We start from the raw sequence: 13,129 nt of genomic DNA, 5'->3' as shown, positions 1-13,129 counted from the left end.
CAGCTTGGGCGACAGAGTGATGCTCTCAAAAAAAAAGAAAAAGAAAGAAAAGAAAGGAAAAAAAATCCTAAGTATTTAATTTGCTGATGCTATTATAAATTGAATATTTTTCTTGATTTCATATTACAATGTATTTTGTATATTGACTTTGTCACCTGCAGTCTTGCTGAATTAACTCATTTGTGCTAATATTTTTCTGTGCAGGGTTCCTTAAGATCTTTTACATACAAGAATATGACATCTGCAAATAGAGTTTTCCTAGTTTCCATCTAATCTGGGTACCTTTTCTTCATTTTCTGCACTAATTGACATAGAACATCCAGCACAAAGTTGAATAGAAGTAGCAAGAGTGGATATCCTTGTCTTATTCCTAATATTAGGGGGAAGAATTCAGTCTTCCACCATTAGTTATGAAGTTTACTGTAGGTTTTTCATGGATCTTTATCAGTTTGAAAATGTTTCCTTGTATTTCTAGTTAGTTGAGTATTTTAAACATAAAAGGGGGTTGGATTTTACCAAAATATTTTTTTGCATCTGTTGAGGTGATCATGTTAATTTTGTCTTTTATTCTACTGATACAGTGTATTACATGGAATGATTTCATGTATTAAACCAATGTTGCATTCCTGTGATAAATCCCACTTGGTTATGGCATAATCCTTTGTATATGTTGATGGCTTCAGTTTGATAATGTTTTGTTGAAATGTTTTACATATATATGAATACATATGTACTATCTCTAGTTTTATTTTTTGTGATGTCTTTGTCTGGCTTTGTTATGAGAGTAATATTGACCTCACAGAATGAGACGTGAAGTGTTCCCCCCTCCTATTTTTTGAAGAGTTTGTAAAGGATTTTAAACTAGTAAAATTATCAACTTTTCTTTAAATCTTTGGTAGAATTCACTAGTAAAATCATCTGCCCCCAAAATTTTAAGATTGAAAGAAATATTGTCCTTTAAATACAAATTTTCAAGTAAAATTTACATTCCAGGAAGTCGTGATAAGCTTAAAATATGACACACCACTCCCATTTTCATTTCAGAAACATGAATGTAGTTCCTCATTCTTTTGTGAAACGCTATACCTTCTTAGAAAAGGAGCATCATTTTTGAGGTGCCTCTTTCTTCTGGTGTCAAAGACATATGTTCTATTTGTAGTGTAGGATTTCTAGTGGCTTTTTATCAGTACTTTTATCAGTCAAAGTCCAGTTAGGAAAACAGAGAAACACTAAGAATTTAAACACATAACAACAGGAAATTGGAAACAAAGGTACTAAAATATCTAGAAGAACAAAATGATGATGGGAGACGGGAGCAAGAAGGAAGTGGAAATAATACCTAGAGATTAGAAACTGCTAATGATCCTGGCCTGGAACACACACCTGATGCTGCACTGTTGGCTGATTCTGGAACACGGAGTAAGAATCATTCACATGGAAAAGTTCTGCTTCAATTTGAAAGTGTGAAATCGGCCGGGTGCAGTGGCTCACACCTGTAATCCCAGCACTTTTGGAGGCCGAGGCGCAGATCACGAGGTCAGGAGATCGAGACCATCCTGGCTAACGTGGTGAAACCCCGTCTCTACTAAAAATACAAAAAAATTAGCCGGGCATGGTAGCGGGCGCCTGTAGTCCCAGCTGCTTGAGAGGCTGAGGCAGGAAAATGGCGTGAACCCGGGACGCAGAGCTTGCAGTGAGCCGAGATCGTGCCATTGCACTCCAGCCCGGGCGAGAGCAAGACCCTGTCTCAAAAAAAAAAAAAAAAAAAAAGTGTGAAATCATCAGACTTCCAATGCCATAACAACAACTACCAGCATTTCCCACTGGTATATGCTAGAAACCAGAAGCTTCTCTTTTCCTTTATTCTTCTGATCTTCTGCCAGTACCAAAAGAGCCTAGGAAATATAATTTGTAATGTCCCAGCCCTGATCACACACAGCAAAGTATGTAAAGGCAAGTGGGGAAAATCCAAGTGTTTCTGCAGAACATATTCGAAAATAACATTTGATTTTAAAATGCCTTAAACTACAGGAAAAATGATAGAAGATAGTGTCTGTTGGGTGATTTTCTGTTTATTTCAATATTTTAAAGCAAAATAAAATTATCCCCCAAATATAGAAGTATCATTTACTTACAGCTCTCAGTAAAATCAACAAAGAGGATTTATAGCTTAACTTGGCAGAGGGTACTACACAGACATGTCAAACTGCCAGAGAAGAGAATAAACAGGTTTGGTTTGCTTTTTTTTAGTATTATGCTCAGGATATTAATTTGTCATATGAAGGAAAAGAGCAAGGAATAAGACTTTCACCATAAAAGTACTCAACCCATTCCAAAGAGGAAAAGGGAAGGATAGGAGATTCATAAACCATTGAGGGCTATTCCTTAAGTTTTATTTCACATACGTGCCTTAAGCAAGCACCTGTAACCCAGGTCATCCTGAAATAATTTACAAAACCAGTAAATATGTTCACTTACCTAATATTTCTTTTCTAACTCTGAAATTTACATTCTAAAATGTTTATGCTTATTTAACAAAGATTCCATAATTATTTAAATCATAGGCCAGGCTCGGTGGCTCATGCCTGTAATCCCAGCACCTTGGGGATCAAGACCATCCTGGCTAACATGGTGAAACCCCATCTCTACTAAAAATACCAAAAATTAGGCCGGGCACAGTGGCTCACACCTGTAATCCCAGCACTTTGGGAAGCCGAGGCAGGCGAATCACGTGAGGTCGGGAGTTCAAGACCAGCCTGACCAACATGCAGAAACCCCGTCTCCATTAAAAATACAAAATTAGCCAGATGTGGTGGCACATGCCTGCAATCCCAGCTACTCGGGAGGCTGAGGCAGGAGAATTGCTTGAACCCAGGAGGCAGAGGTTGCAGTGAGCTGAGATTTCGCCATTACACTCTAGCCTGGGCAATAAGAGCAAAACTCTGTCTCAAAAAAAAAAAAAAAAAAAAAAAAAATTAGCCGGGCGTAGTGGCATGTGCCTGTAATCCCAGCTGCTTGGGAGGCTGAGGCAGGAGAATCACTTGAAACCGGGAGACAGAGGTTGCAGTGAGCCGAGATCACACCACTGCACTCCAGCCTGGGTGATAGAGTGAGACTCCAACAACAACAACAAAAAATCTCTTGAATTCATTTTAAGAGGGAAATACATATTATTTTCCTTGGTCAAGCATAGTGGATCACACCTGTAATACCAGCACTTTGAAAGGCCCAGGTGGGAGGATTGCTTGAGCCCAGGAATTTTAGATCAGCCTGGGCAACACAGAGAGACCCTGTCTCTAGAAAAAAAAAAAATTTTTTTAACTTAGCCGGGCATGGGAACATGCACCTATATATAGTCCCAGCTACTCAGGAAGCTAAGATGAAAGGATCGCTTGAGCCTGGTAGGTCAAGGCTGCAATGAGCTGTGATCATGCCACTGCACTCCAGCCTGGGTGACAAAGTGAGACGCTATCTCAAAATATATATATTCTTAAGTAAAAAAAATATCTATTTTAGATGAATATGTATGTTTTTCCTTAACAGTTCAACTTTCTGGGCCAGGCCTGGTGGCTCACGCCTATAATCCCAGGATTTTAGGAGGCCGAGGCGGGCAGATCCCGAGGTCAGGAGTTCAAGACCAGCCTGGCCAACATGGTGAAACCCCATCTCTACTAAAAAATACAAAAAATTAGCTGGGCATGGTGGCATGCGTCTGTAATCCCAGCTACTCAGTAGGCTGAAGCAGGAGAATTACTTGAACAAGGACCCGGGAGGCAGAGGTTGCAGTGAGCCAAGATCACGCCACTGCATTCCAGCCTGGGCTACTGAGCAAGACTCCATCTCAAAAACAAACAAATAAACAAACAAAAACAGTTCTACTTTCTGAAATGTTATAAAGTGCAAAGGGAGATTTTTCAGAATGAAAAGAAGAATGACTTACAAATTATTGTAATGAAGTGACTGAATTTTTTGATTTCAGTCTGGACATGCGGTAAAAAGCCCTTTGTGTCTCATAAAAGTCCAATTAAAAGGCGGATCTGGTCCGAAATTACACCACTGCCATCTTCCCCTAATTCAGACAGTATATGTCATGTAATGAGAGCACAGACACAAACACACACACAAAATTAGCAATCAGAGGCATAAAAGTAAAGTAGGTGTCCTGGGGAATATAGCAAATATATCGGCAGTGAAAACAGCAAAGCACACACCATCCCATTGGCTTGTGTTATCTTGCAGAGAGACATGCTGAAGAAGGGGGATCCAGACGCTTCCTGGAAGGAGTTCTAGGAATGCCTCACCTGGTACTAACACTCTACATATTGATAGAGTAAGAGGGGTAGGCTACTTCATTTTGACAATGTAACAAGGAGAGCTTTCTTTAACAATGCCATGGGACACTGAAAACAGCCTTGTGACAAAGGGGGAGCCCCAGAACTCAGGCACTGTATCTGCTTGTTTGTTCTTTGGTTAAGCTGACTCAGATGGGTGTCTAGCTAAACTACCGAAAGGGGGAGGAAGTGAGTCACCAACACCAGCCATCTGACCTAGTCTTTTCATTTTACTTGTGAACTGTTACAGCCAAGAGAAAGAGAAAGAAAATTTTGAGAATTTTAGAAGACTTACTGGCAAATACGCATCTTTTGACTGTAGTGGAAAAAGTTACTATATTGTAGAATGCCAAAAAAGTAATGAGATCACTTTTATATGGTAATAATATTTTTGTATTTTCTGTTCAAAATGTTTATGAGAACAGATATATGAAAACAGAAAAACAAAATTTTAGATATAGACAATATGATTTATTTTATTTAGCCATTCAAATTATGTTTATCCTTTAGAGTCCTAATTAGACTACCTTAATTTTCCCCTAAAAATAAGAAATTATGTTTTTTATGGTATATATTTCTTTCTAGTCATTTAAATTAATAAGCCTTATTTGTTAGTTTTATGGTGTTTATCCTATTTACTTATTTTAAATAATATACTGTAAATGCTGAGCTATTCACCCTACTGATGAATAAGAAGTTGCCATCCTTGAGGAAAACAGTTTCAATAAACATATTTATGATGACCATGCATCTGGGGTTACTAGATTTAACAAATATGGATATGGAATCTTCAGTTAAATTTTAATTTCAGATAAACAACAAAAATGTTTTAAAATAAGTATACTCCAAATATTGCATTTATCTATCTCTTTACCTACCTATCTTTGTGTTAACAATCAGTTCATAACCACTTGATTGATTTATTACACTAAATCACTACTTTGAGTCAAAGGTACTCCCAACCTCAGATTCTTTTACCTACATACATCCAGTTTTGCCTAGGACAGTCTTGGTTACAGCATAACTTCCCGGTAATTATTTACCCCACCTTTTCACTCTCAAAAGTGTCCCAGTTTGAATATTAAATTATATAAAAAAATCTATGCACATTAAGTATAAAATGCAGCTCAAAGCATTCAAAGGAGGATTAAAGGATAAACAAAAGAAAAAAAAGGAATAGTTTAAAACCAGAAAGCAGAAACCAAAGGAAGGGCTAACTAGAACTAGTGATGAAGTCCTTGTTTTGAAAATAGGGAGGGCTGGCCGGGTTCAGTGACTCACAGCTGGAATCCCAGCACTTTGGGAGGCCGAGGCAGGTGGATCACCTGAGGTCAGGAGTTCGAGACCAGCCTGGCCAACATGGTGAAACTCCGTCTCTACTAAATATACAAAAATTAGCCAGGCATAGTGGCGTGCACCTGTAATCTCAGCTACTCGGGAGGCTGAGGCAGGAGAATTGCTGGAACCAGGGAGGTGGAGGTTGCAGTGAGCCAAGATCACGCCATTGCACTCCAGCTAGGGTGACAACTGCGAGACTCCATCTCAAAAAAAAGAAAGAAAATAGTGAAGGCTTTCAGTTGACTTACATGGGACACTAGCAGGGTTCCTAGTTGTACAAGATAGTACAGACGTGTTTCCCAGACTTAAAAACTATATTGTGAAACTGAGAAGAAAATGCAACAGACAGTCTGTAAGTCAAAAGAATTGGAAGTGGAAGGGAGCTTAGAGCTTAGAGTAGAATAAACCAATAAAGTGGTGATAGTTATTGCCAATGAAAAGGTAAAGAAATCATCAACTAGGAAAAAAGGCAATAATTATAAAGTATATTTCCCATTGTAAACATAATAAAGCTCATTATATCAATGTGTACTTATTTGATTATAAATATAATTAGAACGATAATCTTCTCCCAACCCAGAAATTCTCTCCGTAAAGGTAGTAAAGAAAGCACTTTTATTATTGAATAAACATTAAGCCAGAATATGAGGTGCGTCACAGGTAATCCATTAAGAGAGTCCAAAAGCAGAAAGTAATCGTACCCCCTTATATCGCCCAGCAGATACAACTCATTACATACATGTTTTCAAGATAAATAACAATTTCTCAGGTAAGACAACATGACAGCCCCATTTGCAAACATCATTCATCCTACCTTTACCTGGAAATTGAGGAGATCGTTCCTGTTAGCTAATTGACCTTGTCCGGGGAAAAACAAACTTCTCGTATTTTTATGACAGAAGGTAGTTCTGGAGCCTGGCTTCCACTGAAGTTAGATTCCTGTCCTCCCACAGAAACTGGGAGATTAAGGATGCTATCTCCCTCGCTGTGTACATTTCAATGGCATTGTTCTTAGATTATTGAGAGAGACCTTCCTGGGCTGACAAAGGGCCTATCTAGTCTTCAAAATGATTTATATACATTTTAATGAACCAAGAAAGTACAGTGGGCTCTCTGTATCCAGGAGTTTTCATCTGTGGATTCAATCAACCACGGATCAAATATATTTGGGGGGAAAAAAAACATTCCACAAAGCTTCAAAAAGCAAAACTTCAGTTTGCCATATACCAAGTACTACATTCAGTCCATGCAAAGGAAGTGATATGTAGACATTGTATTAGGTATTATAAGTAATCTAGAGATGCTTTAAAGTCTATAGGAGGATGTGTGTAAGTTACATGCATATACTATGCCATTTTATAGAATAAACTTGAGCATCTTTGGATTTTGGTATCCCGGGGGTCATGGGGGGCCTGGAACCAACCGCTCACAGATACTGAGGATAATTATGTTTAAAATTACAAGCTTTCTAGAATAAATTCTCTGATAAAAAGAAGAGAAGGAAAATCTCTTCTCTTACTTTCAGCAGGGATAATTATGCTTCTTATTTTAAAATTTTAATTGTCCTTACAAAACCTACAAAAAAAGTTGAGAAAATTCAATATTACCTATATCTGGATTAGCATTTTTGTATATTTTCTTACATTTTATGTATTATGTTGGTTTTTCACAGCTTTCAACATACAACATACACATAATTTTATGTCTCACTTTTTTTCTTAACATTACCCCATGTTATCAGTTTAATATCACTTTAACAGCAGTATTTTAATGATTGTGTTATATTTCATGTTATATGATAGATGACATCTTGGTAAATAACATATTTTCTTTTTTTTTTGAGATGGAGTCTCACTCTGTCACCCAGGCTTGGAGTGCAATGGCATGGTCTCAGCTCATTGCGTCCTCCACCTCCCCAGTTCAAGCGATTCTCCTGCCTCAGCCTCCCAAGTAGCTGGAACTATAGGCGTGTCCCACCACACCTGGCTAATTTTTGTGTTTTTTTTGCTTTTTTTTGAGACGGAGTCTTGCTTTGTTGCCCAGGCTGGAATGCAGCGGTGCGATCTCTGCTCACTGCAAGCTCCGCCCCCCCAGGGTTCATGCCATTCTCCTGCCTCAGCCTCCTGAGTAGCTGGGACTACAGGCACCTGCCACCACACCCGGCTAATTTTTTTTTTTGTATTTTTAGTAGAGACGGGGTTTCACAGTGTTTGCCAGGATGGTCTCGATCTCCTGACCTCCTGATCTGCCTGCCTCCGCCTCCCAAAGTGCTGGGATTACAGGCGTGAGCCACCGCGCCCGACCAATTTTTGTATTTTTAGTAGAGACGGGGTTTCACCATGCTGGTCAGGCTGGTCTTGAACTCCTGACCTCGTGTTTTGCCCACCTCAGCCTCCCAAAGTGCTGGGATTACAGGCGTGAGCCACAATGCCCAGCCTTTTCTACTGTTTTCTTTTGAAATATTATCAGGAATAGGATTTCTGAGTAAATAAACATTTTAAAGCTTTTGATAGGTAGAGGAAGAGGACATGGTCTTTGTCTTCTTTCTCCTCAGTTGCAGGCTTATTTTTCTCTCAGTCTTCATAATTACATTGTCTGATTTAGAGTGGGATTACATTAGTGCTAGATCATGTTGCTCAAAATTAAACACGTGGGTAATTCCAAGATTTATTGGCCATACTATTGTCACTGTATTATGCACATTTTGTTGCACTGGTTCATCTTCCTTCTCAACTTACCTCTTGCCACTTGGAATATATATTGATTCATTATGGTGCCAGGCAGTAACAGGAGTGTTTGATCCAACAGAAATACACAATCAAGGACAGCAAAAGTAACACATGAAAGACCATAATCAAGCTTAATTTCCACTTGCTCTGTTTTTTCACGTATCTTTAACCTATGGTTTTAGCTTTGATAAATGACTGACGCTGGAGAAGCCATGGTTGAAATCAACCTACACTTTAGTGCACAGTTGAGGAGACAAGAGACTAAAATCATCTACAGAACCGTGACAGTGGCAGTATATCTTTTCTTCTTTGAACAAAAATCTATTTTTGCTGTCTTTTTACCATAAAAGTTTTTTTGTTTTGCTTTGTTTTTTTGTTTGTTTGTTGGTTTGTTTGGTTATTTATTTATTTATTTATTTTGAGACAGAGTTTCGCTCTCGTTTCCCAGGCTGGAGTGCAATGATGCGATCTCAGCCCACCGCAACCTCCGCCTCCTGGGTTCAAGCAATTATCCTGCCTCAGCCTCCTGAGTAGCTGGGATTACAGGCGTGTGCCACCATGCCCAGCTAATTTTTGTATTTTTAGTATAGAGGGGGTTTCTCCATGTTGGTCAGGCTTGTCTCGAACTCCTAACCTTAGGGGATCTGCCTGCCTCGGCCTCCCAAGTTCTGGGATTACAGGCCTGAGCCACTATGCCCAGTCTAAAGTATTTTTTAAACATGAAAATAATAAAGATTTTGATAGACGTTGCTGAATTGCTAAACCTTATTTAAATAACTCTATGTTTTATCCAATAGTTTTTCTCCTCGTTAATCAAGCAATTGTAGAGTTTTAAAGTAACTCTAACAATTCCTTCTTCTTCCAATTAAATAGCCTAAAACATTCAAAACCAGTAGGCAGCGTGAAAAAAATATATATCCTTGTTGTTCTTTTTTCTCCCTGTTTAGGGGGAGCCCAACACCCTCTGCCCTCACTGGAAGCACAGTGAGCCATCACTAATAATTCAGTACCACATATAAAACATAAGGGAAGAAAGAATACTGAGTGATTCTCAGGTTGCCTTCAACTCTGCTTTAAAGTCTTGAACATGGGTGATAAATTTTATACTCATATAGAGAAACAATTTGCTCAACCTCATAAGAATAACAGAAAGGTGGCTTTTTAAATAATCTAGTTGACTGTATGACATATTTTTCTTGCTCTACTCCAGACTGTCAGGTTTGCCCTAGTTACGGAGTAAAGTAAACCCTGGAGACTACTAACCAGGTCCCTGAAGCAGCCACTGGTGTCCTGTGATCAATGGATACAAAAAAATAAATAAATGAAAGAGGTCCCTAAAACAAAGTATCCTTTCTCTTTTTCCACTCCATCCTCAGCTTTTTCACTTTTGTAGCTGTTTAAAAGCTCTGAGTAAAGCCACTGTGTTTTGATACACACCCAGCCTCTGGTAGGTTAAATTACAAGTCGGTCTGCGGTCAGAGAGACTCAAAGCTGTGTCCTTACTTTCAAAGCTGAAAGTGCATAAGAGCTGGCATTTGATCCAATTCAGCATTGGTTTTACAGCAGAGAGATGAAAAAGAGAACTGTACATTTTTTTAAATCCATATACAGAATATATAGCTCTTGTAACAATGGTTATGTTTTAAATTACCTAAAATCTGTAATTAACAACAACAAAAATAATCAAGCCCTATTTTCACATATTACTAACCAAGGAATAAGATGTCAAATATGAAATAATCTGAAAGCATTTCATCACTGTTTCAAATCTAGGTCATCAATTGACAAATATTTTTGTTCATATAGAATAGAAAGGACACTTGGCCAAGCATATTGGGGAAACAAATTATAAGAAGTATACAGCACTCTCAAAAACTTTAGAATAATGGATGGAGAAATAAGGTAATATAAATAATACATGGTATTGAACAGGAATTATAATGATACACCTAATATTTCCATAACTTTCTAGAGTTTACAAAGTTTAACATTCACATCAGCTCTGCAAATTTGGCATTATTGTCACAATTCAATGGATGACTAAATTGGTATTTAAGAAAACTGCACAAGCCAGTTGTGGTGGCTCACACCTGTAATTCCAGCACTTTGGAAGGCCAAGGTGGGCGGATCACCTGAGGTAAGGAGTTCAAGACAAGCCTGGCCAACATGGTGAAACCCTGTCTCTACAAAAATACAAAAACTAGCCAGGCATGATGGCAGGTGCCTGTAATCCCAGCTACTCAGGAGGCTGAGGCACAAGAATCACTTGAACCTGGGAGGCAGAGGTTGCAGTGAGCCGAGATCATGCCACTGTGCTCCAGCCTGGGTGACAGAGCGAGACTCTGTCTCAAAAGAAAAAAAAAAAAAAAGAAAACTGCACTTGCTCAAGATTTCACTCCTTCACTTCTGATCTTCTAGACATTTAATTTTTTTGGAATTTGATCTTGGTATCAAATTCATTATTCTGAATGTTCCAAGAAATTAAATGTCTAGAAGATCAGAATTGAAGCATGACTGTACCAAGGGAGCATTCCTGACAGATGCTGGATTTGTCTGGGCCTAGGGGCATAGATCATACCAAGTGCAGAAGTTTGTTGGCAAAGGCATGGCAGTGGGGATTCTTGAGGCCTCTCTTGAAATCTGGAAGACAGTGAGTGAACCATCTTGCCTGGAGGGGAGGCTTCCAGTGAGGCTGGGACAGTAAATATAAAGTTATATACTTTATTCAGTACCCCAGTGGGTACCTAATGAAATTTGGAAAAAGGGAATGATATTATGTCTTTGAAGAAAATGACAGTAGGCTTCAATAGGTAGATGAGTCAGAAGTGTTCTTCATATTTTTAAATAATTTATGCCTGGGAACCTCGGACTGCCTCACCACGAGACCATAAATGTTCAGACCACTAATCTTGGCAAGATTGTTATAGGTATCTTGAGCTGTCAAAATTCACTCATGGATGCTCAGTAGCTAAAAGATATACACTTATGGAGGAGGGGAATTCCAAGATGGCCGAATAGGAACAGCTCTGGTCTGCAGCTCCCAGCGTGATCAACGCAGAAGATGGGTGATTTCTGCATTTCCAACTGAGGTAGCTGGTTCATCTAATTGGGACAGGTTGGACAGTGGGTGCAGCCCACGGAGGGTGAGCTGAAGCAGGGAGGGGCATTGCCTCACCCGGGAAGCACAAGGGGTTGGGGGATTTCCCTTTCCTAGCCAAGGGAAGCCATGACAGACTACCTGGAAAGACGGGACATTCCCACGCAAATACTGTGCTTTTCCCAAGGTCTTAGCAACCGGCAGACAAGGTGATTCTCTAATGTGACTGGCTTGGCAGCTCCCACACCCACAGAGCCTTGCTCACTGCTAGTGCAGCAGTCTGAGATCAATCTGCGGGACGGCAGCCTGACTGGGGGAGGGGCATCTGCCATTGCTGAGGCTTGAGTAGGTAAACAAAGTGGCCCAGAAGCTGGAACTGGGTGGAGCCCACCACAGCTCAAAAAGGCCTACTGCCTCTAGACTCCCTCCACCTCTGTGGGCAGGGCATAGCTGAACTAAAGGCAGCAGACAACTTCTGCAGACTTAAATGTCCCTGTCTGACAGCTCTGAAGAGAGCAGTGGTGCTCCCAGCACGGTGTTTGAGCTCTGAGAACGAACAGATTGCTTCCTCAAGTGGGTCCCTGACCCCCATGTAGCCTAAATGGGAGACACCTCCCAGTAAGGGCCAACAGACACCTCATTTAGGTGGCTGCCCATCTTGGACGAAGCTTCCAGAGGAAGGAGCAGGCAGCAATATTTGCTGTTCTGCAGCCTCCGCTGGTGATATCCAGGCAAACAGCGTCTGGAGTGGAACTCCAGCAAACTCCAACAGAACTGCAGCTGAGGGATCTGACTGTTAGAAGGAAAACTGGCCAGGCAGAGTGGCTCGGGCCTGGCATGGTGGCTCATGCCTATAATCCCAGCACTTTTGGAGGCCAAGGCAGGCAGATCACGAGGTCAGGAGATCAAGACCATCCTGGCTAACACAGTGAAACCCTGTCTCTACTAAAAATACAAAACATTAGTCAGGTGTGGTGGCAGGTGCTTGTAATCCCAGCTACTAGGGAGGCTGAGGCAGGAGAATGGCGTGAACCTGGGAGGCGGAGCTTGCAGTGAGCCGAGATCGCGCCAGGGTACTCCAGCCTGGGTGACAGAGCGAGACTCCGTTTAAAAAAAAAAAAAAGAAGGAAAACTAACAAACAGAAAGGAATAGCATCAACATCAACAAAAAGGTCATCTACACAAAAAACCCATCTGTAGGTCACCAACATACCAACATCAAAGACCAAAGGTAGATAATACCACAAAGATGGGGAGAAACCAGAGCACAAAAGCTGAAAATTCTAAAACTCAGAGTGCCTCTTCTCCAAAGGATTGCAGCTCCTCGCCAGCAACAGAACAAAGCTGGACAGAGAATGACTTTGATGAGGTGACAGAAGTAGGCTTCAGAAGGTCGGTAATAACAAACTTCCCCCAGCTAAAGAAGGATGTTCAAACCTATCACAAGGAAGCTAAAAACCTTGAAAAAAGATTAAACGAATGGCTAACTAGAATAAACAGTGTAGAGAAGACAATAAATGACCTGATGGAGCTGAAAACCATGGCACGAGAACTTCGTGACACATGCATAAGCTTCGGTAGCTGATTCGATTAAGTGGAAGAAAGGCTATCAGTGATTGAAGATCGAATTAATA

The 13,129-nt window shown here is 40.2% G+C and overlaps 1 protein-coding gene and 1 pseudogene across 1 annotated transcript in view; one reads left to right on the top strand and one right to left on the bottom strand.

Annotated features, from left to right (window-relative positions):
- Positions 1-13,129, bottom strand: part of C2H6orf58 (chromosome 2 C6orf58 homolog) — a 259,668-nt gene that overhangs the window by 168,031 nt on the left and 78,508 nt on the right. The gene's annotated exons all lie outside the window — the stretch shown is intronic.
- LOC129473247 (protein cornichon homolog 4-like) lies at positions 7,845-11,955 on the top strand (annotated as a pseudogene).

The sequence above is a fragment of the Symphalangus syndactylus genome, chromosome 2 (genome assembly GCF_028878055.3).
Source record: "Symphalangus syndactylus isolate Jambi chromosome 2, NHGRI_mSymSyn1-v2.1_pri, whole genome shotgun sequence".
Taxonomy (NCBI): domain Eukaryota; kingdom Metazoa; phylum Chordata; class Mammalia; order Primates; family Hylobatidae; genus Symphalangus; species Symphalangus syndactylus.
This window is presented reverse-complemented; position numbering and strand designations above follow the sequence as displayed.